Below are 18,070 nucleotides of genomic sequence, written 5' to 3'. Positions count from 1 at the left end.
ATTGCACAGTGCAGCCCAGCGGGAGTTCATTTATTTTTAAACGATTAAAAGTTGTACCAGTGAATTATCCGCAATAATCACCCAGCCAGATAAGCTACGCGCTTCATAATGACAGCTTCCAAGAGCTCTCTGGTGCCTGTCTGTGCTTTCAAGCTGCTGGTCAAAGGCATCCTGAAAAAGCAGACATTTTGTGCATAGTCCCTTAATGACATCAGCAATGAGATAAGAGGGTTATGGTCAGCACACACAATTCCTGCAGCCACTGAAGAGCAGATTTTCCACAAAATGTCTCCTCCAAGCCGCCTCCAACCAGCAATTTGAAAGACCAGAGCTTAGGGGCGGGGGCTAAAAGCACACAAGGCCATGGAGTGCGAGGACGTATTTCTGATAAACAATTACCTCTGGCCTTTCATTTAAATGAAGGGAACCCAGCGCACAAATAAAAAAAAGCGGCTCCTCTCTTAAAGGCACAGCAAACAAAACAAAAAGTGACCGTACAGCAAGAGGACTCCACGTTAATACGTTCGGGATACCCTACTTTGCTGCAATTATAAAAAGCGACCTCGAAACACCAGTGAATGGAGCGGGCAAAATCCTCCAACCCTGACCCGAAATTATCTCCACAAATTAATGTATGGGCGGGCGGGGAATTTTTAAAAATCGATCGCGACCGTGTTAAAACAAAAGGCGAGCTGCAATCAGAGCATTCAGTGACTGCCTGACCCCATTCATTTTCCCCTGCCTCGTTGAAAATGTAATCGCCTCACTACCATATTTGGACATCGTGCTACCAAAATGACCTTGGATTGTTGCTACGGACCTGGGGGGATGGGGGAGACCTTGGGGGGAATGTATTGCTAGAATCTATATTTTTAAAAGATTAGTATGAAAGGGGGCAGAAGTACAGAGCCATTTAACTCCCACCCCATCGGAACCAACAATAGAAAGTTTTGATTAAAAGTTACAAGAGGTTGCAACCGTGCAGCAATAACGTGGCTCTGTCGGTGTATTCATTTGTTCTTTTAACTTGACGATTCCCGGTGGACGATTATATTTAATTAGAAGTTACATATTAAAAGGAGAGAATGGGGTATTGGGGGGGGGGGGGTTGCATTTTTGTTTAAGCGCCGGGAAGACGGTGCTTTGTTTGCATTGGTGTTATTTTATCCTGTTACCGGGGGAAAGGGTAGGGGTGCGGTAAATGGTGCCGGTTGTAAAGCGGGGCTGTGTCTGTTTAGTGTATGTGTGTGTGTTTGGTGCGGTGTGTGTGGCCGCAGAGGCCGTTCGGCCGGCGCCCCCGCTGCTGTCCTGCCCGGCCGCCCTCGCGCCGCCTCAGCGCCCCGGGAGCTCTCAGCCCACTCCGGTCATGTGACCGGCGAACGTAACGGAACGTGCAGCAACCGTTTGGCAGTTTGGTTGGTTGGGAGGAAGGCGGCGGCGGCGGCGCGGAGCTTCGGTCGGTCGGTCGGTGCGCGGCGGAAAAAAAAAGCTGCAGAAAACCGAGAGCGAGAAAGGGGCGGGAAGGAGAGGAAGGACGGATTTTAAAATAAAACAATAAACCCGTAACCGGCACGGAGTTGGAGGAGGCAGGTCGGTACCGGGAGATTTTTTTTTTCTCTCTGAGGGAAGGGAGACCGGGAGTTGGGAAAGGGTTGGGTTGGGGGGAGGAGAGGGGGGTTTGGCGGGGTCGGAGCTTCCTTGCACCAGCAGGAGGGTCGGCTCAAGCCCCGCGGCCGGCAATCCCGGTCGGTCTCGACCCCCACAACCCAACCCCGGTTCTCTTTTGTCCCGCTCGTCCGCCATGTCCTCCCCCACCTCCCCTCGAGGTGCGGAAGTGGCGGCCTCCTGATCAGAGACACTCATCCGGTCACACGGAGAGAGAGAGAGAGAGAGACAGTGTGGCGGCCCCACAGCGCCACCAGCAACACGGCCCGGCCTCCCGGGGAACTGCAGCCAGCGTGAGGGGCCGAGTGGGGGAGGGGAGACAGTCACAGCGAATGGCGGCCAACACCTCCCTCTCGTCGCGCCTTTCTACGGACAGATTTCTAACCTCCCTCTTCCCCCTCCGCATCAGCTGGTTCTCTTTTACATCCTATCTTTTTTTACTTTCAGTCGGATGGGTGCTTTATTTTATCGATAGTATCGTAAATGCGTGTGATGAGTAAGGTTTCCAAACTTGACTTTTCGCTGGTGGTTTTGTTGAATGTGTTTTGAGGATCTATCATCCTAGGAGTTTGCCGACTTGCTCCCCTTAACGCTTCCCTGTCTTCTGGTTGCAGGATTTTTAGCACCGTTAATGAGGCAAGCTGGGGCTTTAATTCGTGCTGGTGAGCGCCACTGCGATGTTAGTTTGAATGAAGTATAAACACAGCCTGTGATGGATTCATGTAGTACAAATTGCAGAAGTACATTGAACAGTGAATGTACTCTTTGGTATTTGATTATTTCCCCCCCCCCCCCCCCCCATATGTAGCAAATATAACAGCTGGAGCTATGATCATCACCTTTGATCTAGTTGACTGGCGACTGGGCGGATTTGACTCGATTTTCTTTCTCTAAATCAATGGTTACTTCCTTGAAGGAAAGCCACTCTTAACACATTGGTTGTAGATTGTATTCTGACGGCGCACAGTGCCTAATGTTTCTCATCTTATTCACATTCAAGTTGCTATTGCCGCCAAGCCAAATAATCGGTATTTAGTGATCCACATTAGATTACCAGTAGGCAGATAAATTGGAGAGGATCACACCCAATCATGGAAAATCACGATGTTAATCCAAAAATATGGTATAAATTCCATGCGATAATAACATTTGACAGAATCACCATGATTATAAGGGCTTAGCAGCCCTTTGTATACAATCAGAAAGCATTGTTTTGATTTTATTAAATGTCCATGAAATCAAACTTAGTCCCTGAAAACGCCAGTAAAAGTTGTGGATACTGTTATAAGAAGGTGAAAAGGATTGAACTGGCTCCCCCCTATTCAACCTCGGTCGTTATTCCCAACCCAAGGAAAAAGTAAATAAACACGTCAAACACTCTTGGGTATCAGAAGGGACATTGGGGAAAATGGTGGAAAATCTCAGCAAGTCTGGCAGCATCTGTAGGGAGAGAAAAGAGCTAATGTTTCGAGTCCGATGACTCTGTCAAAGCTAACAGAAAGAGAAAGTGGGAAACATTTATACTGTGGAGTGAGAATGAAAGATGAGTCATAGCCACAGAAACCCAGGGAAACAGGGTACTAATGGCCACAAGTACAATGGGGAAAGAGTCCTGGCAGTCCCCAGAGAGGACAAAAGATGTGAAAAGTCAAACAGCAGGGAAACTAAAATCAGAGGATGAACTGTAGGTGTGGGGGGAGGGGAAGGGGGAAGTAAAGAGGAGAAAGGTCAGGAAAGGTGGATAAGATTGGGAGGGGGAATTAAATGTATATTAAGAAAGAAAGAAATGGTAAAAGATAGTTAAAATTAAATGAAAACAAATGGGTCGAGGTGGGGCTGATCATCTGAAGTTATTGAATTCGATGTTCAGGCCGGAAGGCTGTAGCGTGCCTAACCGGAAGATAAGATATTCCTCCAGTTTGCGTTGCGCTTCACTGGAACATTGCAGCAGGCCAAGAACAGACATGTGGGCATGGATTGGATTGGATTTCAGGGTCTTTTGTTAAAATGGCAAGCAACAGGAAGGTCAGGATCCTGAATGCGCACAGACTGACCACAGTAATTTGCTTTATTTTTATAGAAGGGACATTAGTGTACAATAAAAAAAATTAAAAGAATATACAGTTAGAAGTGTAATTTGCTTGTCCTTGAGGCATCAATTGTTTAAATATTGCAGCTGATCTGGATTAGCTGGTTTCATGGATGCTGTCAGATGTAGAAGAGGCAATTATTGTAAGATACCTGGGGCGGGATTCTCCGACCCCCCGCCAGGTCGGAGAACCGCCGGGGACCGGCGTGTCCCGAAGTCTCCGGCACCAGAGATTCGGCGGGGGCGGGAATAGCATTGCGCCGATCGGCGCGCCCCCCCCCCCCCCCCCGGCGATTTTCTGGCCCGCAATGGGCCAAAGTCCCGCTGCTGTCATGCCTCTCCCGCTGGCGTGGATCAGACCACCTACCTTCGGCGGGACCAGGCGGCGTGGGCGGGGTCCTGGGGAGCACGGGGCGATCTGGCCCCAGGGGGTGCCCCCACGGTGGCCTGGCGCGTGATCGAGGCCCACCGATCGGCGGGCAGGCCTCTGCCGTGCGGGCACTCTTTTCCTTCCGCCTTCGCCATAGTCTTCACCATAGCGGAGGCGGAAGTGACCCCCTCCCCTGCGCATGCGCGGGGATGACGTCAGCAGCTGCTGACGATGTCCCTTCAGCCCTGGCTGGTGTGGCACCAAAGGCCGTTCCCGCCAGCCGGTGGGGTGTCAACCACTCCCACGCGGGCCTAGCCCCTCAATGTTAGGGCTTGGCCCCTAAAGGTGTGGGACCCCACCACCCCGCTGGGTAGGGGAGAATCCCGGCCCTGTTCACTGGTAGGTTTCTGATGGGTCACTTCTCGAACTGGATGACGCACATGAAATGAAATGAAAATCGCTTATTGTCACGAGTAGGCTTCAATGAAGTTACTGTGAAAAGCCCCTAGTCGCCACATTCCGGCGCCTGTCCGGGGAGGCTGGTACGGGAATACGAACCGTGCTGCTGGCCTGCTTGGTCTGCTTTATAAGCCAGCGATTTAGCCTTGTGAGCTAAACCAGCCCCAGAGAGGAAGAGAGCGCAGCTATTTAGCCTGTTTCTGCTGATGAAAATACTTTTTAGATACTCACTGTGTCACTTGCAATCTCTCTACAGTGGTTGCAGACTGGCCTGTTGTACTTCATTCATTGTGTATTCCCATGGGGCTTTGAGTGGGTCAGTGTGTGACAGTCATTGTTCCAATATCCAGCATTTTGCATAATTTTCTTTTCTTTAAATCTTAGAGTACCCAATTTTTTTTTCCAATTAAGGGGTGATTTAGCATGGTCAATCCATCTACCCTGCACATCTTTGGGTTGTGGGGGTGAAACCCACGCAGACATGTGCAAACACGACACGGACAGTGGCCCAGGGCCTGGATCGAACCCGAGTTCTCAGGGCTGGAGACAGCATGAGCGTTTTGCATATTAATGTTTCTTCCTTAGTGACAGATTCCAATGGGTTTTGGAATTATAGGAAATGTCCCTCCCTTCATACTCCTGGGGTGTTTTGCTTGCTTTTTCACCTTCACCATGACAGGTGGCCGTGCCTTTTTAAGTAGATTTGCTCTGTCTTATTACAAATTACAATTATTACAAAGGGGCTGGTTTAGCTCACCAGGCTAAATCACTGGTTTTTAAAGCAGGCCAGCAGCACGGTTCGATTCCCGTACCAGCCTCCCCGGACAGGCGCCGGAATGTCGCGACTAGGGGCTTTTCACAGTAACTTCATTGAAGCCTGCTCGTGACAATAAGCGATTTTAATTTTTGATTTCATTTCATTTTCATTCATTTCATTTCAAATTGCCAAATTTCTAGTCAGCTAAAAATTGAAAGGTCATGTTTTCAAAAATAAAGGGGAATATCCTTGTGATATATAGAAGATATATGGAAGGTAGATGGGTGACTGCTAGACGGGGCAGGCAGTCAGTGCAGGAATCCCCTGTGACTGCCCCCCTAACAAGTATACTGTTTTGGATATTTTTGGGGTGAGGGGTGGTATGGCCTATCGGGGGAAAACAGCAGCAGCAGCCGTAGCAATGGCATCATGGCTGTCTCTGTTGTTAAGCAGGGAGGGACAAATCACAGGAGAGGAATAGTTATAGGGTACTCTAGTCAGAGGCACAGATGGGTACTTCTGTGGATGTGAAAGAGACTCAGGATGGTATGTTGCCTCCTTGGTGCCAGGTTCTAGGATGTCCATGAACGGGCAGGGGGCATTCTAAAGGGGACAGCCAGAGGTCATAGTATATATTGGTACTAATGACATAGGCAGGAAGAGTGACAACGTTCTTCAGGGAGTTACATAGGAAGTTAAAAATGAGGACCTCTAGGTTTGTAATCTTGGAATTGCTCCCTGTGCCATGTGCCAGTGAGGCGATCGTAAAGCTAAACATGTGGCTAAACAGCTGGTGTAGGAGTGAGTGTTTCAGATATCTGGACCATTGGGATCTCTTTCCTGGCAGGTGGGACCTGTACAAGAAGGGCAGGTTGCATCTAAACTGGAGGGGCATAAATATCCTGGCCACCAGGTTTGCTACTGTCACACAGGAGGGTTTAAACTAGTTGGCAGGGTGGTGGGAACTAGAGCAATAGGTCAGAAGGTGAAATAATTGAGGGGGAACTAGAAGATAGGGCCAGTAAGACACCGAGGAAGAGCAGGCAGGGAGATGTTGCTGAACCACAGCAGGACTGGTGGTCTGAAGTGCATGTGTTTCAATGCAAGAAGTATAACTGGTAAGGCAGTTAGTTGAACTTAGAGCTTGGATTAGTACAAAGAAGAATACAGCACAGAAACAGGCCCTTCGGCCCTCCATGTCTGTACCGGCTATGATGTCACCATTGGCCCAAACCCGAAAGAACAATAGTAGTTGGAACTATGGTGTTGTTGCATTACAGAGACTTGGTTGAGGGAGGGACAGGATTAGCAGCTAAACGTACCAGACTTTAGATGTTTCAGGAGAGATGGGGGGGATGTAAAAGGGGTGGGGGAGTTGCACTACTGGTTAAGGAGAATATCACAGCTGTACCGTGCGGGAGGACACCTCAGAGGGCTCATACAACGAGGCAATATGGGTAGAGCTCAGGAATAGGAAGGGTGCAGACACAATGTGGAGATTTGCTACAGGTCTCCTAACAGCCAGCGGGAGATAGAGGAGCATATATGTAGACAGATTTTGGAACGGTGTAACAGAGTTGCTGTGGGTGATTTTAACTTCCCCAATATTGACATGGACTTGTGTAGTGCTGGGGGCTTGGATGGGGCAGAGTTTTTAAGGAGCATCCATGAGGGTTTCTTGAGACAATATGTAAATAGTCCAACTAAAGGGGCCGTACTGAACCTGGTATTGGGGAATGAGCCTGGCCAGGTGGTCAAAATTTCAGTAGGGGAGCATTTCGGGAACAGTGACCACAATTAAGTAAGTTTTAAGGTACTGTTGAATAAAAATAAGAGTAGTCCCCGGGTGAAGATGCTAAATTGGGGGAAGGCTAATTATAACAATATTAGGAACTGAAAAATCTAGATTGGGGGAGGATGTTTGAGGCTACATCAACATCTGGCATGTGGGAGGCTTTCAAATGTCAGTTGATAGGAATTCCTGTGAGGAAGAAGGATAAATATGGCAAGTTTCGGGAACCTTGGATAACAAGGGATATTGTGAGTCTAGTCAAAAAGAAAAATAAAGCATTTGTAAGGGCTAGAAGGTTGGGAACAGAAGAAGCCCATGAGGAAAGTAGGAAGGAACTTAAAAAGGAGTCAGGTGGACTAAAAGGGGTCACAAAAAGTCGTTAGCAAACAGGATTAAGGAAAAACCCAAAGCTTTTTATACATATATAAAGAGCAAGAGGGTATCCAGGGAAAGGGTTGGCCTACTCAAGGATAGGGGAGGGAATCTATGCGTGGAACCAGAGTAAATGGGCGATGTACTAAATGAGTACTTTGCATCAGTATTCATCAAAGAGAAGGACTTGGTGGATGATGAGTCTGGAGAAGGATGTGTAGATGTTCTGGATCACATTGAGATCAAAAAGGAGGAGGTGTTGAGCATTTTGAAAAACATTGAGGTGGATAAGTTCCCAGGCCTGATGGGATCTACCCCAGAATACTGAGGGAGACAAGGAAGGATATTGCTGGGGTCTTGACAGGAATCTTTGTATCCTCACTGGCTACAGGTAAGGTCCCAGTGGACTGGAGAATAGCTAATGTTGTTCCTTTGTTTAAGAAAGGTAGCAAGGATAATTCAGGAAATTACAGGCCGGTGAGCCTTACATCAGGGGTTGGGAAATTATTGGAAAGGATTTTCCGAGACAGGATTTACTCACGTTTGGAAGAAAGTGGTCATATTAGTGAGAAACAGCATGGTTTTGTGAAGGGGAGGTCGTGTCTCACTAACTTGATTGAGTTTTTGAGGAAGTGACGAAGATGATTGATGAAGGTAGGGCAGTGGATGTTGTCTACATGGACTTCAGTAAGACCTTTGACAGGGTCCTTCATGTTAGCATGGTACAGAAGGTAAAGTCACATGAGATCAGAGGTGTGCTGACAAGATGGATACAGAACTGGCCTGGTCACAGAAGACTGGGTAGCAGTGGAAGGGTGCTTTTCTGAATGGAGGGCTGTGATTAGGGATCAGCGCTAGGACCATTGCTGTTTGTAGTATATATAAATGATTTGGAGGAAAATAGAACTGGTCTGACTAGTAAGTTAGCAGCGACACAAAGTTTGGTGGAATTGCGGATAGCGATGACGACTGTCAAGAGTATACAGCAGGATATGGATCGGTTAGAGACTTGGGTGCAGAGATGGCAGATAGAGTTTAATCCAGATAAATGTGAGGTAATGCATTTTGGAAGATCTAATGTAAAATAAATGGCAGAACCCTTAGGAGTATTTTTTTTTAGGTCAGTAATCAAAGGCTTTAATAAGCAGTGAACAATGGCAGCCTCCATGAGAAGTGTGCTCGCAAAATGGAGTCTCCTCTTAAGTACTGTTTCCCAGGGGGCGTAGCCAGAGGCGGAGTCCCCCAGGGTTCCAAGCCTCTTAAAGGGGCAATGTATTCCGATCATCACATTCACCCCCTGTTTAAAAAAAACATAGTCCGTCGGGGATGAAGTGTTTTTAAATTATAAGTTCAGTCTTTGTGGTGGTCTGATAGTCCGTGCTGACTTTCGCCGCTCCGGTGGTGGCGCCGTGGATGCGGTCGGTTCCGATGGTGGTCTATCCTGGAGCACGGTTGACTGAAGCTTTGTCCGCCTTGGAGATGGGGGGGGTATCAGGAGTGATTAGGGTGGTCGGTGTCGGCTGGGGGGCAGGGGGCGCTATGGAGGGGGTGCTGTCGAAGTCGGCGTTCAGTGTAGGGCCGGGAGCGTCGGTAGAAGGGGGGGGGGTCGGTGGGAGGATCGGTGGAGTCGGTGGGAGAGCCAGCGGGTGCCAGGTCTCGCAGGGAGACAGTATCCTGCCTGCCATCGGGGTGCTCGACGTAGGCATAACGAGGGTTTGCGTGCAGCAGGTGGACCCTCTCGACTATGGGATCCGTTTTATGGCTCCTCACATGCCTCCGGAGTAGGACTGGACCCGGAGTCGTCAGCCACGGTGGAAGCGAGACTCCAGAGGTGGACTTCCTGGGGAAGACAAACAAACGATTGTGAGGGGTCTCGTTCGTGGCCGTACAGAGGAGCGACCTAATGGAGTGCAGGGCATCGGGTAGGACCTCCTGCCAGCGGGCGATAGGGAGACTCCTTGACCGTAGGGCTAGGAGGACAGCCTTCCAAACTGTCGCGTTCTCCCTCTCCACTTGCCCGTTTCCCCGCGGGTTATAGCTCGTCGTCCTGCTCGAGGCGATGGCCTTGCTGAGCAGGTACCGACGCAGCTCATCGCTCATGAACGATGTACCCCGGTCGCTGTGGATATAAGCGGGGAAACCAAACAGAGCGAAGATGCTGCGCAGTGCCTTGATCACGGAGGCCGAGGTAGTATCGGGGCAGGGGACAGCAAAAGGGAAGCGGGAGAATTCATCGATGACGGTGAGGAAATAGATGTTGCGGTTGTTGGACGGGAGAGGCCCTTTGAAGTCCACGCTTAGTCGCTCAAAGGGCCCAGAGGCTTTTATCAGGCGGGCCTTGTCTGGTCGATAGAACTGCGGTTTGCATTCTGCACAGATCTGGCATGCCTTAGTCATGGTCTTGACCTCCCCTGTGGAGTAGGGCAGGTTGCGGGACTTGATGAAGTGGGCAAGCCGGGTGACCCCCGGGTGGCAGAGGTCATCGTGGATGGCTCTCAGGCGGTCCAATTGCGCGTTGGCGCACGTGCCGCGAGACAGGGCATCTGGGGACTCGTTGAGCTTCCCCGGGCGATATTTAATATCGTACGTATAGGTGGAGAGCTCTATTCTCCACCTCAGAATCTTGTCGTTCTTTATTTTGCCCCGTTGTGCGTTATCGAACATAAAGGCGACCGACCGCTGGTCGGTGATGAGGGTGAACCTCCTACCAGCTAGGTAGTGCCTCCAGTGTCGCACGGCCTCCACTATGGCTTGTGCCTCCTTCTCGACTGCAGAGTGTCGAATTTCCGAGGCGTTGAGGGTTCGGGAGAAGAACGCTACTGGTCTGCCCGCTTGGTTGAGGGTAGCAGCCAGGGCGACGTCTGATGCATCGCTTTCTATTTGAAAGGGGATGGCTTCGTCCACCGCGTGAACCCTTAGGAGTATTGACAGGCAAAGGGATCTAGGTGTACAGGTGCACAGGTCACAAAGTGGCAGCGCAGGTGAAGACGATAGTTAAGGCATACGGCGTGCTTGCCTTCATTGGACGGTGTATTGAGCATAAAAATTGATATGTCATGCTGCAGCTGTATAGAACCTTCGTTAGGCCACACTTGGAATATAATTCAATTCAGGTCACCACACTATCAGAAGGATGTGGAGGCTTTGGAGGGGGTACAGAAGAGGTTTACCAGGATTTTGACTGGTATGAAGGGCATTAACTATGAAGGGAGGTTGGATAAACTTGGTTTGTTCTCACTGGAACGACGGAGGACCTGATAGAAGTCTACACAATTATGAGGGCACGGACCGAGTGGATAGTCAGAAGCTTTTTCCCAGGGTTGAAGAGTCAATTACTAGGGAACATAGGTTTAAGGTGCGAGGAGCAAAGTTTAGAGGAGATGTGCGAGGTAAGTGGGTGCCTGGTAATCGCTGCCGGAGAAGTTGGTGGAAGCAGATATGATAGTGACGTTTAAGGGACGTCTTGACAAATACATGAATAGCATGGGAATAAAGGGATATGGGCCCCAGAAGTGTAAAAGGTTTTAGGTAATAATAATCTTTATTATTGTCACAAGTAGACTCACATTATCACTACAGTGAAGTTACTGTGAAAATCCCCTAGTCTCCACACTCTGGCGCCAGTTCGTGTACGCTGAGAGAGAATTGAGAATGTTCAAATCACTTCACAAGCATGTCTTTTGGGACTTGTGGGAGGAAACCGGAGTACCCCATGCAGACACGGGGAGAACGTGCAGACTGCGCACAGACAGTGACCCAAGCCGGGAATCGAACCTGGGACCCTGGCTCTGCGAAGCAACATGCTAACCACTGTGCTACTGTGCTGCCGGTTAGATGAGCAGCACGGTTGGCTCAGGCTTGGAGGGCCGAAGGGCTTGCTCCTGTGCTGTACCTTTCTTTGTTCTTTCACATACGAATTAGGAGTAGGTCACTTGGCCCCTCGATCTTACTCAGTCATTCAGTAAGATCATGATTGTAACTTTAACCCCACATTCCTGCCTCCCCCGATAAATCTTTCACCTCTTTGTTAATCAAGAATCTATCTAACACTGCCATCAAAATATTAAAAGACTCTGCTTCCACTGTCTTTTGAGAAAGAGAGTTCCAGAGACTCGGTACCCTTTTGAGAAAAAAAAAATCTCCACTGTCTTAAATGAGCGACCCCTCATATTAAACAGTGACAAGTATTTCAATTCACCGACAAGAGAAAACATCCTATCCACATCCACCATGTCAATACCCCTCAGGATTAAGCTGCCTCTTACCAAACCTAACCTTTCCAATCTTTCCTCATAAAACAACCTGCCCATTTCAGGTATTAGTCCAGTAAACCATCTCTGAACTGCAAAACACATTTACGTCTTTCCTTAAATAAGGAGACCAATACTGTACACAATAATCCAGATGTGGTCTCATCAGTGCCCTGTACAACTGAAGCACATAGTCCCTGTTTTATAATTTATTACAACATTCTATTAACTTTCCTAATTACTTGCTGTACCTGTATACTAGCCTTTTGTAATTCATTCACCAGTACACCCAGATCCCTCTGCACATCAGAGCTCTAAATTTGCACTATTTAGATAAGCATTTTTATTCTGCCTGCCAAAATGGACAATGCCACATTATACTAATTTGTCAGATTTCTGACTACACACTTTTAAAAAATAAATTTAGAGTACCTAATTCATTTATTCCAATTAAGGGACAATTTAGCGTGGCCAATCCACCTACCCTGCACATCTTTGGGTTGTGGGGGTGAAACCCATGCAAACACGGGGACAATGTGCAAACTCCACACGGACAGTGACCCAGAGCCGGGATCGAACCTGGGACTTTGGCGGCGTGAGGCTGCAATGCTAACCACTGCATCACCGTGCTGCCCCTCTGACTACTCACTTAACCTATCTGAAAAATGAAAATCGCTTATTGTCACGAGTAGGCTTCAATGAAGTTACTGTGAAAAGCCCCTAGTCGCCACTTTCCAGCGCCTGTTCGGGGAGGCTGTTACGGGAATCGAACCGTGCTGCTGGCCTGCCTTGGTCTGCTATCAAAGCCAGCAATTTGGCCCAGTGTGCTAAACAGCCCCATCTATGTATGTCCTTTTGTAGCCTCCTTACGTCCTCTTCACAATTTACTTTTCTGACTATCTTTTGTGTCATCAGCAAATTTAGTAGCCATACCCTTCAGGCAAGTCATTTATATAAATTGTAAAAAGCTGAGGCCCCAGCACTGATCCCTGTGATACACACTTGTCTTATCCTGCCAACCAGAAAAAGACCCATTTTTGCAAACTTTGTTTCCAGTTATCTAGCTAATCATCAATCCATGACAATATGTTACCTCGTGAGACATAGGAGCAGAAGTAGGCCACTCGTCCCATCGAGTCTGCTCCACCATTCAGTGAGGTCATGGCTGATCTGACATAATCCTCAACTCCACTTTCCCGCCTTATCAAGACAATCTTTGATTCATTTACCAATTTAAAAATCTGTCTATCTCAACCTTGAACAATCCAGCCTCTACAACCCACTGCCATAAGTAATTCCACAGATTCACCACCCTCTGAGAGAAGAAACTCCTCCCACTTCTATCTTAAATGAGCGACCCCATACTCTTTGATTATGCACTCTGGTTCTAGACTCTCCCACAAGAAGAAAAATCCTTTCAACATCTACCCTGTCAACCCCCCTGAGAATCATGTATGTCTCTATAAGGTCACCTCTCATTCTTCTAAACTCCCAACGAGTACAGGCCGATTCTACTCAACCCCTCTTCATAAGAAAATCCCTCCATACCCGGGATCAACCTAATGAACCATCTCTGGACTGCCTCCAATGCCATTATATCTTTCCTTAGATAAGGGAACCAAAACTGTTCACAGAATTCCAGGTGTGCTGTAACCTGGATAGTTTTAGCAAGACTTCCCTATTTTTATTCTCCATTCGCTTTGAAATAAAGGCCAACATTATTTACCTTCCCAATTACCTGCTGAACATGCATGCTAGCTTTTTGCGATTTATGCATGAGGACCCCAAAATCTTCCACCATTTAAATAACATTCAGCTCCATTATTCTTCCTACCAAAGTGCCTAACTTCACATTTTACGACATTATATTCCATCTGCCAAGTTTTTGCCCACTCACCTAACCTGTCTATATCCCACTCTACCTCTTTTTGTGTCAAATGCAAACTTGGCAATGGTGCATTCATTTCCCTCGTCCAAGTCATTAATGTATATTGTGAATAATTGTGGCACCAGCACGGATCCCTGAGGCACTCCACTAGTTACAGGTTGCCATCCTAAAGATGCTCCTCTTATCCCAACTTTGTCTTTTATTAGTTAGTCTATCCTCTATGCTAATATACTACCCCCAACACCATGGGCTATTATAAAGTAGCCTTTTGTGCGATACCATATCAAATGCTTTTTGGAAATCAAAGTATATTACATTGACTGGTTCACCTTCGTCTACCCTGCTCGTTACCATCTCAACAAATTCTTTTTTTTGAATGTTTTATTGGCTTTTTGTTATTTTACATCAATGTGTATGGAACACACTGTGACACTGTGAAGAGCATGGTCATACGGTAACATATAGTACATAACAATAGTCCAACCCTAATCTACCAAGCATATTTACAAATTTCTATTGGGGTATATATACCGTTGTTCTGCCCTGGAGCCTTTTGACCCTGCTTTTGGGTCCTTCCTTTGTAGTTGGATTTCCTGTCTTCCGCTGCCTGCCTTGTTGGTTCTTCCCCCCCCCCCCCATTTACTGGTGGCTGCAAAAAGGTCCTGGAACAGGTTGGTGAACATTTCCACGTCTTGTGGAAGCACTCTTCTGACCCCCGGGATTGCAAATTTGATTTTCTCCAGTTGGAGAAATTCTGACGGGTCGGACAGCTGGTCTGCAGCTTTGGGTGGTGCTGCTGATTGCCAGCCGAGCAGGATTCTTTGGCGGGTGATTGGGGAGGCAAAGATTAGCCCCCCCGCCCCCCCCATAAAGAGTTCTGGCTGGTCTGATACCCCGAACCCTGCCACATTTGGGCTTGGCTCCGCCCTCACCCCCACAACCTTGGACATTGCCTTGAAGAATGCTGTCCAGAACCCGACAAGTCTGGGGCATGCCCAGAACATATGCGTGTGGTTGAATGAGAATCCCTGGCACCGTTCACGTATTTCCTCCACCTCTGGGAAGAACCTGCTCATTCTGGTTCTGGTTAGGTGCGCTCTCACCACCTTTAGCTGCGATAGGCTTAGCCTTGTGGAGGTGGAGTTTGCCCTGTTCAGTGCTTCGCTACAGAGTCCCTACCCTATTTCTATCCCTCGTTCTTCCTCCCATCTTTTCCTTGTCTCGTCTAGTGGAGAGCGTGCCTCCTCCAACAGTCGCCTATACATTTCCCGCAGTGCCCCCTCCCTAAGTTGCCCGCGTCCAATAGGTCTTCTGTCAGTGAGTGTCCATGTGTCCTTGGGTATGTCGCCATTTCCCTACGGAGAAAGGTTTTGATCTGTATGTGCCATAGTTTGTTCCCTTTGGGCGTTGAAAACTCTCCGTCAGCACTTCTAGCCGGTAGTCTATCGTCCATGTAAAAGTCACTGACTGTGAATGACCCCCTCCCCGTGCCCTGTCTCCACCTTTTAAAGATGGCGTCCATTGTGGCTGGCGCAAACCTTTTTTTTTCTTAAATTTAGAGTATCCAATTTTTTCCCAATTAAGGGGCAATTTAGTGTGACCAATCCACCTATTTGCACATCTTTGGGTTGTGGGGGCGAACCCACACAAACACGGGGAGAATGTGCAAACTCCACACGGACAGTGACCCAGAGCCGCGATCATACCTGGGACCTCTGCGCGTGAGGCAGCAATGCTAACCACTGTGCCACCGTGCTGCCCTGGCTGGCGCAAACCTGTGATTGTTGCAGATAGTGGAAATTTTGGTCAGGCCGAAGTTTTGCCTTAACTCGTTCCACGTTCAGAGAGTGGCTATTACCACTCAAGCCTGTTGAGTGCTGGACTGGTGTGGATGGGAATGATCTCAACACATTCTTTAAAAAAAAACTTAGAGGGCGAGATTCTCCCAAAACGGGAGAAATCGTAAAGCTGCCGTAAAACCCGGGCGGGTTTTACGGCAACGCGCCCCTTCCCGACCGGGGACCGATTCTGGTCCCCGGTCGGGGCTAGCAGCCCGACGCCGTAGGCTCCGGCAAGACGGGCTTAACGAAAATCGTTAAGCCCGCTTGCCGGAGTTAGCGCCGGCTGACGCGTCATATGACGTCAGCCGCGCATGCGCAGTTTGGAAGACTCCAACCCGCGCATGCGCGTGTGACGTCATCGTGTTTTTGCGCGAAACCCACGCATGCGCGGGCCGGGTTGCCCCTCAGCCGCCCCGCGAATGGATACTGCGGGGCGGCGGAAGGACAAGTAGTGCGCGGGCATCGGGCCCGCTGCCCGCGATCGGTGCCCACCGATCGCGGGCCCTTGGCACGGCCGTGGTACGGCCGTGCCAATCGGTGCCATGGTTATTAATAGCGAGTTTGTGACGCCGGTTTTACGAACGGCAAGACCAGGTGTGTTTGCCGTTCGTAAAAACGGCGGAAAGGGCTGGGACTTCGGCCCATCTAACAGCTGAGAATCGCTGCCGGCCGTAAAAAAACGGCGGCAGCGATTCGGGTCGGGACTTCGGCGGGGGGGGGGGAGAATAGCGGGAGGGCGGCAAAAATGTCGGGAAGGCCCTCCCGCTATTCTCCCACCCGTCGTGGGGGGCGGAGAATTTCGCCCAGAGTACCCAATTCATTTTTTTCAAATTAAGGGACAATTTAGTGTGGCCAATCCACCTGCCCAGCACATTTTTGGGTTGTGGGGGAGAAAATCTCAACAAATTCTAATGAATTTATCAGACATTATTTTCTCTTTATGAAGCCGTGCTGACTGCTTGATTATATTATGCACTTTATAAAATGTTGGTTAGGCCGCAACTAGAGTATTGTGTGCAGTTCTGGAATCCACATTATAGGAGGGATATGACAGCACTGGAAAGGGTGGAGAAGAGATTTACAGGATATTGCCTGTGCTGCAGAGTTTTAGTTATTTTTTTTTCTTTTTATAAATTTAGAGAAACCCACTCAAATACGGGGAGAATGTGCAAACTCCACACCGACAGTGACCCAGAGCCGTGATCGAACCTGGGACCTCGGTGCCGTGAGGCAGCAGGGCAAACTCGCTGTGCCACCATGCCGCCCCAATCCACCTATCTTGCACATCTTTGGGTTGTGGGGGCAAAACCCACACAAACACGGGGAGAATGTGCAAACTCCACACGGACAGTGACCCAGAGCCGGGATTGAACCTGGGACCTCGGCATCGTGAGGCAGCAGGGCTAACCCACTGCGCCACCGTGCTGCCCTATTATGCATTTCTAAATGCTCTGCTATTAAATCCTTTATAATGGAATTTAACATATTTCCAACGACAGAAGTTAAGCTAACTGGCCTGCCCCATTAGTTTCCCCAGTAATTTCTATTGCATTTATTCCTGCCCCCCTTTCTGCTCCCTGGTTATTTATTTTTGGAATGTTATTCATATCTTTCACTGTAGAAGATGATAAGAGTTTTTTTCAATATATAAAAGTAAGAGAGAGACAAAAATAGACATTGGACCACTGGAAAATGAGGCTGGAGAAGTAGTAATAGGAAACAATGAAATGGCAGAGGAACTGAATAGTTACTTTGCATCAGTCTTCACGGTGGAAGACACCAGTGGGATGCCAGAGCTCCAGGAGAATCAAGGGGCACAGATGAGTGCAGTGGCCATCACTAAGGAGAAGATTCTGGAAGGTCCGAAGGTGGATAAATCACCTGGACCAGATGAATTACACCCCAGGGTTCTAAAAGAGATGGCTGAGGAGATTGTGGAGGCATTGGTGGTGATCTTTCAGGAATCACTGGAGGCAGGGAGGGTCCCAGAGGACTGGAAAGTAGCCAGTGTAACACCCCTGTTAAAGAAGGGAGGGAGGCAGAAGATGGGAAATTATAGGCTGGTTAGCCTGACTTCGGTCATTGGTAAGAATTTCAGTCCATTATTAAAGATGAGATTGCGAAGTACTTGGAAGTGCATGATAAAATAGGACTGAGTCAGCACGGCTTCATCAACGGGAGGTCATGTCTAAAAAAAAATCTGTTTTTCTTTGAGGAGGTAACAAGGAAGTTAGACAAAGGAGAACCAGTGCACGTGATTTATTTAGATTTCCAGAAGGCCTTTGACGAGGTGCATCATAGGAGATTTTTTAATAATTTAAGAGCCCATTGTGTTAAGGGTACGATCCTGGCATGGATAGAGGATTGGCTGACTGGCAGAAGGCAGAGAGTGGAGATAAAGGGGTCTTTTTCAGATGGCAGCCAGTGACTAGTGATGTGCCTCAGGGGTCTGTGCAGGGACCACAACTTTTCACAATATACATTTACGATCTGGAAGAAGGAATTGAAGGCATTGGTGCTAAGTTCGCAGATGATACAAAGATATGCAGAGGGACAGGTAGTATTCAGGAAGCGGTGGGGGGGGGGG

At 48.5% G+C, this 18,070-nt stretch overlaps 1 protein-coding gene across 1 annotated transcript in view; it reads left to right on the top strand.

Moving 5' to 3' along the window:
- Nucleotides 1–1,304: 1,304 nt before the first annotated feature.
- The window catches only part of zbtb2b (zinc finger and BTB domain containing 2b), a 67,421-nt gene continuing 50,655 nt past the window's right edge, over nucleotides 1,305–18,070 (top strand). The window contains exon 1 of the mRNA XM_038805412.1: nucleotides 1,305–1,590. The gene's annotated coding sequence lies outside the window, so the exon portion shown is untranslated. The remainder of the gene's footprint in view (nucleotides 1,591–18,070) is intronic.

The sequence above is a fragment of the Scyliorhinus canicula genome, chromosome 1 (genome assembly GCF_902713615.1).
Source record: "Scyliorhinus canicula chromosome 1, sScyCan1.1, whole genome shotgun sequence".
NCBI lineage: Eukaryota > Metazoa > Chordata > Chondrichthyes > Carcharhiniformes > Scyliorhinidae > Scyliorhinus > Scyliorhinus canicula.
Note: the sequence above shows the minus strand (reverse complement) of the source record. Positions and strands in the feature narration are given on the sequence as shown.